General features: G+C 46.9%; 1 pseudogene; it reads right to left on the reverse strand.

The window, feature by feature from the left end:
- Positions 1-7,909: 7,909 nt before the first annotated feature.
- On the reverse strand, positions 7,910-13,690 carry LOC130860968 (neudesin-like; annotated as a pseudogene).
- Between the last annotated feature and the right edge of the window lie 760 nt (positions 13,691-14,450).

Consider the following 14,450-nt stretch of genomic DNA (forward strand, 5'->3'; position numbering starts at 1 on the left):
CTTGACCTGTTTGCTACTGGAGCCCTTTCTCGAGGGTTCTGGTGCACCTTTGTGAAAGGCAATAAAGAGGACCACACTCCAGTCACTGTCTGGGGACCCAGTGGGGGCAAGAGTGTCACCAACTTGGGTGGAACTTGTCCCTGAGGAGAGGCCCTGCCTGGGCCCCAGCTCCAGAGCTCAGCTTTCTGCAGAATGTCCAGACCCTTCTTTCTCCCTTCAACTCCCTGCTTTGCTCAGATTCTTCCCAGGAGCCGGAGATGTGAAGCCCAGACAAAGGTGGCTTTTCTTTGGGGTGACTGCCTGGGCCAGGAAGGAGGTCAAAGCTACCCGCAGAAGCCAGGTTTGGGGATGACCTGTGAATTTCAAATACCCATGCTGTTGCCTGAGGCGAAAGGAGGCAAGTTTGTTCCGGCCTTTGCAATTACCATGGTGACAATCCTTCCCAGGACAATTACTTACCCCCGCCTGCGTGGCTGCAGGAAAAGATGTCTGAAGAGAGAGCCGTGACGTCCGGACTCGCAAAAATCCCTGTTGGTTGGTTTTAATCTATAGTAGAAAACCTCCACATTCCTTTGCAATCCGGGGATGTGACAGGTATTAATAACCCTATTAGCTGCAATCCCGGCCGGCGCTATTTACACAGGCCACGTCGACGTCGCAGCAGCCACTCTGTTGCAAGGGACCGTGCACGTTCAAAGCTAACGAGACTCCGGCTCCTGTTTCTCTCCTTTGAGCCCAGAGTGTTGACAAATTAGGTTTTCGGAAGGAGATTCCCCATCCCCACGTGCCAACACTGCCTATGGCCTGGCGCCAAAGAGCTCTCAGCAGCACTAAGGTGATTCTGGAACTTTGAGGAAGGCATCCGCACCTGTTCTCCTGCTGCTTCCCCTGCCTGAAGGGTTTCAACCTCCCCAGCCTCCCTTTCCCTGCATCTGCAAAGCCTTTCCATCCTTCAAGATCGAGTTCAAAGTCACCTCTTCCTTGAAAGCTCCCCTGAGACCCTCAGTGAAAGTCAACTTCTGCCCTGAACGCCCATGGTCCTTCATCTAGAGCTCATTGATGAGGCTGACGCTGCTGCTGGGTCCTCCTGACTCTCCTCCCAGGTGGTGAGAGGAGCTGGGCAGGCATTTTGCCTACCAGGCATCTGCACCCTCTTTTGCTCTTTGAATGTGGTTGACCTTGGCTTCTGGGGCTTGGAAATTGGCCGATGCAGCAGGGAGTCAACGCAGGGCAGCCCAGAGCCTGCTCAGCACAGGGACAGTGTTATTGAATGAATCGGGTCCTGCTGCTCGCCACTTACAAAATTAAACTCATAAACGTTGGTAGAGGGGAAAGTTGTCTTTAATTAGAATGCGGGCAAGCTAGGGAGATGGTGGACTCTGTCCCCAAAAACCATGTTCGAAGATTCTGTTCGTCCAGGGAAGTTTTAAAGGAGAGGAGGAAAGTAATCTCAGTTTATCACTGAGGTAGGAGGTCAGACTCATCACCATCCCCCACTGTGTGCAGACTTGTGGACTCCTTGTGATCTTCCTTTAGGTGTGATCTTGTTCACATAGTTTGGTCACATGGTTTGTTCACAAAATTACTGAAGGGGAAGCTGGGGGAGAAATCTGGTCATCCGTTAACTACTTATCCTTCATTCCTACATCTCTGATCTACAGAAAGAACCAAGTTAGGCAAGATATTGTGAGATGAAAAGATGCTGAAAGGTGTGCTCAGGCCAGAAATGAGTAGAGCATGGGGGTGCCTGGTTAAAAGTTAGTTACAACGTAGCTTTGCTAAAATGATACGAAAAGGGGCTTCCTGCTGACGGTGGTAATTTCCTGCAAAGAGCTGCGTAAAACAGCCCTGACAAGCTGTGGGGCCTTGGCTGCTGGGGACTCATCAGCCAGACCCTTCTTCCAACTGTGCAGGGGAAGAAAGGGAAAGCAAAGGCTGGGGCTGACCAGGGCAGGGACGGACACAGAAATATTACCAAACCAAACCTGGGTCTGCTCGCCCATGCACAGTAAAGCCCATCTACTGACACCGGGTAGCGGTGAAGGAAAGTGCAGAGTTTACTGCAGGGTAGCTAGTGCTCGAAACACCCGAATTCTCCCCAGGGAAGCATTTGTAAAGGCCAGATGAGGGAGGGGAGTTGCAGAGGGGATCAGATTGTGCACAGTTCTCTGATTGGTTGATGGTGAGGTACCAGGGCAGTGTCACAGGGGTTAACATTATCAATCCTTAGGCTCCAATAGGTCTGGGGGCTCATGATCATCAAGTAGTAAATTTCTTCCATCTGGGGGTGGTTTTAGCATCTGTAAAACAACTCAGGAAGTGTGCATCAGATACTGTTATCTAGGTACTTCAGAGAGGAGCGACAGCAGAGGATATGGGGGAGGGGTCTGTTCTGGGAAGGCCCCATAGGGTCCTGCTCGGTTACAGAAAGAGCTTCAGAAGGACAGGTTGTAGGAGAGTCGAGTGTTAGCAAGAATGAGGCTGAGAAGCCGAGTCTGGATTTCAGGCTGATATGAGGAGGCCACGGAAAGCTAGGCGGAGGCTTTTAGACTAGGAGCACTGGGAGAATTGGGGAAGAGAGGTACGTAATGGACAGCACTGATTTTTTTACAGGGACTGCCACTAACTCACAGGGTGCCTTTGTGTGCGTTAGAAAACAGAGCCGTTTCCTCAGGGTGACACAGCCTCACTCAGGGCAGCCTGCATGGAAGAGTGCCGGCTGGATGTTCGCCCCCACTCAGCCTCTGCAGCTGGACATCTGTGTTGGACAGTTATTGCCACCAAATGCCATGGAACAGACCACACCAAAACTCTGTAGCGCAAAATAGCGGTCTTACATTCTCATGAGTCTGGTGGTTAATCGGGGGTTGGCCGAGACCAGCTGGGCAGGTCTGCTGATCTCCCAAGCGGCTAATTTGCATGGCTGGCGTGGCCAGGGGTCGGGTGATTAGGCAGGGCTTAGCTGGGCAGTTCACCCGTGTTCCCTACATACCTCATCCCCCTCCTGGGACGCACAGGCTGGTCCATGCCTAGTCTTCCCCTGACGATGTCCGAGGGCAGAAGGCAGGCCCACGTGCTTTGGAGCCCTTGACTCTTACGTTGGCTAACATTCCACCAGCCAGAACAAGCCACATGGCCAGATCCAAAGTTAAGGAGCAGGGAACTATAACTGGACTCTTCAGTGAGAGGAGCTATAGAGTCACAAGGTGCGGAATAAAGAAGTGGTACCATTAATGCAAGAAGGCAGCATGTACAGGACACAACATGCCTGGCCAGACACTGCCGCCCTGCTTGGCTCAGAGATTCTTCTTTCTGAGCCCTGATCTCTCGGCCCTGACCTGAATTTGCCTCCCATTCTATGTCTCCCTCAAACCCACTGCCTTAACCACTGAGGATGTGATGCAAACTCCTGTCTTACTGCTGGTGATTTTTGTCTCTTCAGACCCGTATCCTGCCTTTCTCTCATGGCAAATCATCCTCTGACAGCTTTTTTTTTTTAAAAAATTAATTTTTATTGGAGTATAGTTGATTTACAATGTTGTGTTAGTTTCTGCTGTACAGCAAATTGAATCAGTTATACATATACATATATCAACCCTTTTTTAGATTCTTTTCCCATATAGGCCATTACAAGGTATCGAATAGAATTCCCTGTGCTATACGGTAGGTCCTTATTAGTTATCTATTTTATACATAATAGTGTCTGTATGTCAATCCCAATCTCCCAATTTATCCCTCCCCTCACTTTCCTCATTGGTAACCGTAAGTTTGTTTTCTATATCTGTGACTCTGTGTTTTGTACATAGGTTCATTTGTACCGTTTTTTAGATTCTACTTATAAGCAATATCATATGATGTTTGTCTTTCTCTGTCTGACTTACTTCACTTAGTATGACAATCTCTAGGTCCATCCGTGTCACTGCCCATGGCATTATTCCCTTCTTTTTTATGGCTGAGTAAATATCCCATTGTATATATGTACCACATCTTCTTTATCCATTCCTCCGTCGACGGACTTCTCTGACCACTTTAGGAAGCACCCCCACCTCTAACCCCTACAAGTGTTCTTCCCTCCTGGCAAGGTGGTGCCAGAACATGACGTGGCCCAAAAGTATGTTGAGGAGGAATCAGGAACTAGAAAAGGGGGAAATCATAAGGAACTGAGAGAAGAAAGTCTTTTCCAGAATCCACGGATTTGATAATCTAGTCCATTCCACCAATCTGAGGCCAGCAGGTATTTGAACTGACTTACAAAGGTCACCTTGGATCCCTCTCCAAAATGCCTGTTGGCTGTATGCCTTGGGGTTCAGACACGTGAAGTCTGGAGGTTCTCCCCAGTATCTAACTCCAAGGCCCACTGCCTTTGAAGTCTATTCTGATTTTGCTCAGTATTATTGCTGGTTTTTTGACCAGGTGCTTTTTTTTATGTTTAAGCCAGGCAATTTTCTTTTTATCCTGAAGAAGACACACACTTGCTGTGTGTGCACCATATCCCTATTAAGGAAAGAAACTGAGCCCCATTCTTCCTGCAAATGCTTCTATTGTGAAGCAAAGTATCCAAACATTTAATCCTTGACGCCTGGACCCCACTTGAAGCAGACCCCTTATTTTGTGCACTTACCTTCTCTCAATACACACAATTCCTTCTTGATGGAAACACTTGTGTGTTTTCTCAGTGGACACTTTGGGGAATCAGGCCCTTCACGCTGCTTTTTGGGTTATTACACTGTCACATTTTACCACTTTGCAGAAAGAACATATTAAGCAAAATAGAGTTCTCAGGAGCAGGGATTGCTATTGTTAGAGAAACAATACTTGGGAAATAACTCCCCCCAATTTCGTCTTCATCTTTTCTCTGCTATGCAAAGAGGGGAACAATTTATTAACAGGAGCCAGAAAAATGTTACTACTGCTTGTGAGCAGTGGAGGTTTATGGGGTCCACAATACATGTAGATTCAGTGGCTTAGAAGGCAAGAGATTTTAGGAGCTGGGGGGGAAAAAGGAATTCCCAGTGGGAGAGGGTTGCTAAGGAAAAGAGCCTCATTTGAATTTCACAGAGGTTTTGGAAATCGTCGGTGGTGCCCTCCTGTTTGTATTGCACACCCTTATCTTTTCAAAGGTTTTTGGCAGTGGGGGAAGGGGGTTGGGGAAAGAGAAGGGGCAGCTCCGTGACTCTGTGTCCAGAAGCCAGGATTCCGCCCCGTGCTGGTAAGCCAGGCCGATAAACCATGTTTATAACACAGAGCTTAGACTCCATCGCCTTCACTGCTGCCCTTGATCTTCGATAGTTTGGCTCCCGGCTTCAGTTTAGCCTTATTTCCAAGTTCAAGCTCGTCCTTAGACCTAGTCCTAGATTGTGGTTTCTTGTTCTGACTGGAACCACTGTCCCCTGAACACGGATGGCGCGCACGTCCGCAGCTCGCCATGCGTTCGGCTGCTCTGGCTTGCACTTGGCCTAACCGACTCTGAGCCTGCTGTGGCTCACGTGGCCACTGCTGGCAAGATTTGCCCCAGCCCCGTTCTGGCGGGTGATTCCTTCCTGGTCAACATGTGCAGGGGAGGTGACTTCCAAGGGGCCCAGGGAGTCAGGGACATGCGTCTTAGACGGTAAAAAACTGTCAGGCTGAAAGTGAAACCAGATCACAGGTATGAATTCTAGGAGGTATACAGATTCCTAAAGCTGCATAAGGTTTTCCAAGATCTGCGCTGCTTTCAATCAGCACTGGAATCATCTTGTTAACACTAAACCAGCCCCATGGACGGCATTTTCATGTTTGGTCAAACCTGAGATCCTGAGCTAGCAGAGTTCAGGAAAAGATGCACCTAGGGTCCGCCTGTAGCTCGAGGCTCAAAGTGCTGCACAAACACAGCCACAAGCAGGCATGCAGGCAGGAGCCTTTCTCAGCTCCATGGGAGGGGCCCATGTGACTCTATTAATGAAGCAAAAGATATTGGAATCCAATTGTTGATGGACCATCACATGCCAGGAAAACTCTCAGCTGCATTGACTGGGCAAGCAGGGGGTATCATTTTGAACTTCTGGAATTAATGAACTATGGCCTGAAATTTACAACCTGGTCGTGTTATAGATTTAACTCCCTAGCGGACTCCTCTGGCCTCTGTGCAGGCCAGAGGCCCTCCAGGATTTGGCTTCTGGATTCTCCCATTTCTCTGCAACCCATCACAGGGAGCCCAAGAGGCCTGCGGCTGCCCATGGGCCCATTTGGTGCTTGCTGGTTGCAACACTGTTGCAACTTTTGTAGCACAGGAAAGACAACAAAAAAGATGGACTAGATGCAGTTCTAGTTGTTTCTGTTGCCTTGAAAGAATTTAGAATATTAGTTAGTACCTGTGTAGGGTAGGTGAGGATTAGGTATTCTTTCAAGCCCCTACTTTAGAATACAGTATTTTTTTTTCCACCTGGACGTATTCATTTATTAACGGATTTATTCCACAAAGAGATTTTGAGTCCTAAGAGGGAAAAGAAAATGAGAGTTTATAAAGGTTACCCACTGATCTTGTTTGGAAGCCAGTTATATACACATATACCCAAACTGCACCTATTCTAAAACCAAAACCAAAACCAAAATGAAAAAAACCTCTTCTGATATAAAACTAGAAAGAGAGGGAGAGGGAGATATTTTCTGCATGTAAAAAATCACAGAAGTAGTGATCAATAAAAGTATTAAATATATAATTAGTAGATTATAACAATGCTTCCCTTGAAAACAATGTGAAAAGTCACAGTGAAGACTGGGTTTGACTCTGTGAAGTGAGAAGAGTTCTTTTCTGACAGCTTTCCTTTTCCATTTGTTTCTGTTTGCTTTCACTGCTTAATGTCAAAAATAGTCAATAGCTGCTGGTTCCTCTTCCTAATTTGCCATTTCTCCTTGGTTTAGTTTGGTATTGGCTTCCTTTCTACCTTGTTATTAAATTTGCTTTTTTGAGAGTAACCGGTGATCTTTTGCTCCAGGGGTCGTACCTGGGCCCCTATCTGTTCCCTCTCTTGATAATATTCAGCCCTGCTTCTCATTCCCACGTCTTTTTTTTTATATATAAATTTATTTATTTATTTATTGGTTGTGTTGGGTCTTCACTGCTGCATATGGGCTTTCTCTAATTGTGGCAAGTGGGGGCTACTCTTCGTTGTGGTGCACGGGCTCCTCATTGCTGTGGCTTCTCTTGTTGTGGAGCACGGGCTCTAGGCGCATGGCTTCAGTAGTTGTGGCACATGGCTCAATAGTTGTGGCTCACGGGCTCCAGAGCACAGCCTTAGTAGTTGTGGTGCACAGGCTTAGTTGCTCTGTGGCATGTGGGATCTTCCCGGATCAGGGATCGAACCCGTGTCCCCTGCATTGGCAGGCGGATCCTTAACCACTGCCCCACCTACGAAGCCCCTCACTCCCACATTTTAAAGTTTTCTTTTCCCTGGTTTTTGTGACTTTTTTTTTTCCAATCTCGAGTCTCATCCAGGCTTGATGGCCATTTCTTGGCCTCATTTGTTGATTCTTCTCCTACTTGTCCCGTGACTGTAGATATCAAAAGAATAAAAATTCAAACCTTAATTACTTTTTTTTTTTCATGAAAATAGGAAGTTTATTTTGGTGCTTATTCTAAAGTACACATGGTCATGGTAGAAAACTTGGCAAGTACAGAACAATATAAAGAAGAAATAAAGGTCACTCGTAATTCCTCTGCCCACATAGCCCGTGTTGACACCTAGGAGACGTCCCCCCTCAGCTACTATTACCTCCCTGGCTGGTGTGCGGGCAGGATACCTGGATGGATGGAATACTTGACCAAGGGCAATAAAGGGCACTCAGTGTTCCAGGTTAAACCTCTGCTTTATTCAGGTCCGGTGACCAGAGGCCCCGGCAGACTATCTTGCAGGAGATTTTGCATCTGAGTGTCTCCCTGCCTCACCCTCCCAAGAACATGCTCCTGCAGATCAGAACTCGAACTTTATGTCAAAATGGAGCTGGTCTTCAGGCTTGAAGTCCAGGTTGGGGCTGCCATCCTCGTTGAGGATTCTTCGGCCGTGTAGCCGACGATGGGATACTTGGCTTTGTACACTTTGGTGAAGACGTCGTCCAGGGACTCCAGCTCCTCGGCCGTGAGGCCCGTAGTGTCATAAGTGAGGTCTGCAGGATCCAGGGACATCTTGGCCACCTCTCTGGTGGAGTCCTTCCCGGTCAAGGCGTTATAGGGGGCTCCTCGACCATAAAACTCCTTTTCAGAAGTGACATCAGACACCACTCCCTTGACTGCCATGTAGATGGGCTGATATTCCTCCTCCCTGCGGAAGCGGGCTGGCTCCTCCTCCGTGAAGAGCCGAACCCGGGGACCCTGCTCGGTGGGGCGCTGCGCCTGCCTGGCTCAGGCTTTGGGGAGCCCCGCGGCCAGCGCCAGGACCAGGGCCAGCACGGCCAGCCAAGGCAGCCGCCGCCCGGGCGCGGGGCCCGCTGTGGTGAGCCCGGAGCCGGGTCTGGGGCGGCGGAGCCCCCCCCACGCACCCGCCCCGCAGCCCCTTAATTTCTTTTTACATTCTAGTTTCTTTCTCTTTATTCTGTTTCTCACTTTTAAAACTTTGTGTCATTTCTCAAAAAAAAAAAAAGTAACTAAGTCTGTGTATGATGTCTCTCCCAAGGTCTGGCTTTATTCATCTGACAAACATTTATTGAGCTCCTATGAAAGGCCAGGTACCTTCCCTGGTACTGGTAACAGAGCAATGAACAAAACACACAACACTGAAAACAGTATGGAGGTTTCTCAAAAAAATAAAAATGAAACTACCATATGACTCAGCAATTCTGCTCCTAACTATATATCCAAAAAAACCAAAAACACTAATTCAAAAAGATACTTCAGTGTTCATAGCAGCGTTACCTGCAATAGCTAAGACATGGAGACAACCTAAGTGTCCATCAACAGATGAATGGATAAAGAAGATGTGGTACACACATAATGGAGTACTACTCAGCCATTAGAAAAGCATGAGATTCTGCCATTTGTAGGAACATGGATGGACTTGGAGGGCATTATGCTACGTGAAATAAGTCAGACAGAGAAAGAGAAATACTATACGATACCACTTATATGTGGACTCTAAAGAATGCAACCAACTAGTGAATAAAACACCAAGGAAGCAGACTCACAGATCTAGAGGACAAACCAGTGGTTACCAGTGGGGAGAGGGAAGGGGGAGGGGCATGACAGAGGTAGGGGAACAAAAGAATTATTATGGGATTACATGAAATCATGCACGTGAAACTTTTGAAAATTGTAAAGCAGCATAGAATTTAAAGAATCTTTCATTCAATTAAAAGACCACACACGACACTGCCTTTTATATGGAAATTTGCATTCTAGTGGAAGAGACACATAAGAACCCAAATAAATAGTAGCTAACACTTACAGAGTGCTTACTGTATGCCAGGCATTGTTCTAGATGCTTCATATATGTTAACTCATTTCATCATTCCAACAACCCCATTTTAAAGCTGAAGAAATGGAGGCACAGAAAGGCTAAGTAACTTGCCAAAGATCACACAGCTTGTAATGGGTGGAGCTGTGACTCAGCACAGGTAATTGGCCTCTTGAGGTCATGAACTTGATTGGTAAGCTCTGTCTTGTCTCCCTAAAGAATGTTACATGGTGTTAAGTGCTACTCAGAGAAAACAAAGCAGGGCAGAAGCCTGGGGTGTCTGTGGGTGTGTTGGGGGCCTTGCGGTTTTAGAGCGGTCAAGGACCAGCCTTTGAGGTGACATTTAAGATCTAAAGGCAGTAAGGGAGAGCCTTGAGGAATCTGGGGAAGGGGGAAGAGAAAAAGGCTTGGCGTGAGGGTATGCCTACCTGTCTCAAGGAAAGGCAGGCAGTGAGTGGCAGGGAAGGAGTGAGGGTCAGAGGGGACCTATAGGGCAGGTCGTTTGGGGCCTGGTAGGTCACAGTAAAGGCTTCGGCTTCTACTGCGAGTGAAATGAGAAGCTGAGTCACACCCTGGCAGGACCCCTCTGGGTGCTGTTTTGGAAACAGATGGATGGGGCTGGGGACTAGGAAAGACAGAGCCTGTTAAGAAGGTATTGTAAGAATCCAGGTATTGTTGAGTTGGGTGGCAGGAATAAAGGGGTGAGAAGTGGTTGACTTCTTGGTCTGTTTTGAAGGTAGAGCCAAAGGATTTCCTTATAGATTGGATGTGGGGTGTGAGAAAGCAGAGTTAAAGGAGATGTAAGGTTTTGGGCCTGAGTGGAAGAGTGAGGTTGCCATTTGCCTGGAATGAGGAGGATTGTGGGAAAGAAATATTTGGGATGGTAATACAAGGAGTTCAGCTGGGATATGCTTGAGGTGTCTATTAGACATAGAGGTGAAGCAACACATAGGTGGTGAGATACAGGAGCCTGGAGTTCAGGAAAGAGTCCTGGCTTAGAGAATAAACTATTTTCAACACACATGCACATAAATGCTCTGTGGACACCTAGAAGAATATTCTGGTTCTCTCTCCTCCCTCTCATCTTCCTTAACATTTGAGTGTTTATTATATGCCAGGCTCTTTGTCAAGTGTTTCAAGTTTCAATTCATATGGTCCTCACAAACAACACTGTGATGCAGGGACTGTTTATTCCCCATTTTACAGATAAGCAAACTGAGGTCCACCAACTCCAGACTACTATCAGACCTCCAAAAAGAAAGCGGGGTGGCTTACAATAAAATACATGGATAAAAATTCATAAAGCTATTAATATAAGAATACAAGGATAACATATATTTAAGGTCAAATAATAAAAGGGGGTATAATTGTACCAGAATATTTAGACTAAATATAACAAGTCTTCTAAAGAAAAAAACATAAGCCTTGAGCTTCTTGGCAGTGGAAATAAAAAGGGAAACAGCATGAACATCAGTTCATCGGGAGGGAATGAATTTTTCTTAAGTACTTGGTTATTTAGTTTTTAAAATAACTTCTCCTGGGGGAGTAAAGTATATTCTTGGAGGGATTCTCAGGAGGCAGAATAACTTATAGAAAAGACTGAAATTGGTTAGATTAATTTCTTTTTTTCTCTTCATCACCTTAATCAGTAATCATTTATTAAGCAATTATAGGTGTAAGACACTGAGAAATAATAATAATAATGCTGTGAGAAGTACAAAGATGCAACGAACACGGTCTTGGCCTTCACGTTTCTTATGATATAATTAAAGATGAAACATAGACACCAAAAATGACCAACAATGAATAAACAGCAACGTATAATAAATGGTTGAGGGCATGTTGTCATAGAAAGAATATTATTCTGATACTGGGACCTGAATTGTAAAGCCAGACTTCCAGGTTTCAATCCAGGCATCACTACTTGCTAGTATAGAAAGTTACTTCACCTCTCTGCCAGTTTCTACATCTAAAATATACAGATGACAGTAAGATAAGTTGCTTCAAAGGGCTGTTGCAGGAATTGGGTGGGTTAATAATACCTGTAAAGGGCATAGGACCAGCACTGTGCAAGGCACACAGTAAGCACCACAAAAGAATTCGCATCACTAGGCAAGTACTTACAGCATTCAGAGGAGAGAGCCAGTCTTTATGACCGGTTGATATCACCAAGGTCTCCACCTCTATCACCAAAATGACCACCATCCACCTTTTCCAGCTGTGTCTTCTGGTAGCAGCTTCTGGAAGGTGATGGGATGCAGAAGTGACCTTGTTAAATGCAGCTTAGTTAAGGGAAGCATCATATTAGGTCTGAATTATTTTCGAGGACCTGGGAACATCTGAAGTTAACCAGATGACAATAGAAAGAAGAGTTAGCTACTCCTTCCAAACCAGTTCCAAACCCATCCTTTTCATATCTAGACTGCAGGCAATGGGGAGATTCACAGTCCCAGTAATTATGAGCTCACAGTAGCTGTTCAGGGCTCCAGAGTCCCATTGTTTCCAGGATATAGGTTCTCGGGTCTTAGCTGAAGAGGGTCCCATCATTCCATCATGAAGTGCTTTAGCCTCTGGCCTCAGTGAGACCAAAAGCCATGTACACATCTTCTGAAAAGCAGAGCCACGGTCAAGCTGCATCAGTTATTTTGTTCAGACTCAGAGTGGACCCTTCAAGAGGCAAAGATGAGGAGAGGGGAATGCTTTAGCAAGAGGTGAGGATAGAACCGAGGGCTGGGGAGTAGAGCTGGGTGAGGGGGTGTGAGGGCACGTGGGTCTGCAATAGCATTTTCTGGAGTCCCTGAACATTACTGGGAAAGTCACTTTTGTTCCTTGTCATAAAACGAACTTGAAAAACTGCATTCCGAGTGGCTGGAAATGGTGCCTTTGTCACGTTGGAGGTTAGCTGCTGAGGTCCCTCCGGCGGGGGGCAGGGCTCCTGCCAAGTGGCCGCTTGCTTTCTCCCAGGCCCCCAGCACTCCCAGCACCCGGGCCCTGTCCCGGAGCTGGACATTGCTCTCGGGAACGCCCTGCCCAGCTTGGATTCTCTGGAGCAGAAATCATGTCTGCGGCTCATTGGAGACAGCTGCTCAGGCGGGTCTAGGAAATGAGGAACATACGGGCGGCAGCGACAGACGGAGGTGTTTTTCCGAATAGGGGACCTTCTGCAGTCTAGAGCTGCAGCTGCGAACACAATTAGGGGCTAACATGGCCTTGCAAATAAGCTCTGAGGACACAGCAGACCTCCAAAGAGCCGGGTCACCCTAACCCTGTAGGAACAACAAAAGGGAGCCAAGAATAGGCAAGTGAAAATTTTCAACTCTTTTTTTTCATGGAAAAAAAAAATCTCCTTTTTCCTGCCTAATCCCTCTCAGGTGGGCATGACACACTTGGGGCTGACCAGGTCCAACCTGATGGGTTTTGCAAGGGACAGTTTGGGGAAGATGGTCCTACCCTGCTGTTCACACGTACAAAAGGTTTCAATTTCAGGGGCACAAAGCAGGCTGGGCTGGAGCTGGGGGTTGGAGCTCAGTGGAAGACAAGGCCTGGGTGTTCTGTGGTCTCGAGTAGAGCGGGGGAAGATGCGGAGGGGAAAACATAAAAACCAAAGGCCTTAAGAAGAGACCAGCACCAGAATTAGTGAGAACAAATACTAACAGAATTTAGCTGAGAATGGAGCTGAGAGTCAGGAGCTGAGAGTCAAGAGCGGGTTGGAGGCAGCACCTGCACAGGGTCCACCTGGGATGATGCTGGGAAGAACAAAGGAGGTACCTGAGGCTGACTTCATTTCCGGAAGTCAGAAGGTGGATGTGGCTGGCTGAAAGGCATGGTGCTGGGCAGCTGTTGACACTGGTAAATAGCCCAGTTGAAATGTACATGCAATGCCTCAAATGGGTCACATCTGGCCGCTAAGAATCAAGGCTGTGGAAGCCCGGCCAGCTCCCTGCAGCCCCCTCCCACCCTTCTTCTGTGCTGAGAGTCAATACCAGTTTTAATTTTATTCATGGGGCTGCACTTTTTCCATGCTGCATCTCCTCCATGAATACTAATGGAACTGCAGATTGTTTTAAGTGAAGATCTGAGCAAGACACCTCCTTTCAACTTGTCAAGAGCTGTCATTTCCGACAGAGGTTTTTTTGAGTTTCCTTTCTACCAGATTCAATGCAAACTCCTCTCTACACAGAGCTGCGTATGTACTGCTGGCACTGGGCAATTGCAAAGCCGTCCTCGTGGAAGAGAAATCTTCCTTGGCCTCCTGCCCCCGCCATGGTCACTGTCAACGGAGAATCCTCCTGCAGGACGGAGGAATGAAGAAGGAAGGCGGCGAGGAGGCAGTTCAGAGGGCATCTCTTAGAGAGTGGTGGAAACCGGGATTCTCTTTGCTTTGCAAGTCTGTTTTGATCATTTCAAATGTCATTTCCATGATTTTCATAGGCATGAGGTTTTTAAGATTTAGAAGAATAGCTTCATGACCATTTGAACTGCCTCCTTAATTCCCATCTTTTCTTGTTCCAGTTCATTCTGCATACAAATGCTGTATCTACATAGTTGTCAGGCAAAAACAATTTTAAAATTATAACTCTGCCCCACTCAAAAATCTTCAGTGGCTCTGATAGCATCTCAGGTAACCTTCTCTGACTAACCCTCTAAGACTCCCTTCTCCCTCCCTGACCATTTCAACCCGTCCCATCCATTGCTTCTGCCTGCCCTTCAGCAGGGGCTGACGGCCAGCTTCTTGCATGGTCGGTCTGGTTCCTCAGCCAATGCGACACAGGCATGCCGTTAATGGATTTGCTATTCCACCAGTGAGAACAGTCTGGACTCATCCTTTACCCTAAGTCCACCTGGGCTATCACCAAACCAGCGCCTTTCTACTCCAGCCCCAACCATGTATACTTCACTCCACTGTCTTCAACCCCAAATGATTTGGAAAGACCACAACCTAAAGTCCATATAAGCTTATAAGCTAGACCCAGAGTGTCTAGTTCAAAATCTGGCTTCTAATTGTATGGAAGGTAGTAGAATGTA

This window comes from Hippopotamus amphibius, chromosome 9, assembly GCF_030028045.1.
Source record: "Hippopotamus amphibius kiboko isolate mHipAmp2 chromosome 9, mHipAmp2.hap2, whole genome shotgun sequence".
Lineage (NCBI taxonomy): Eukaryota > Metazoa > Chordata > Mammalia > Artiodactyla > Hippopotamidae > Hippopotamus > Hippopotamus amphibius.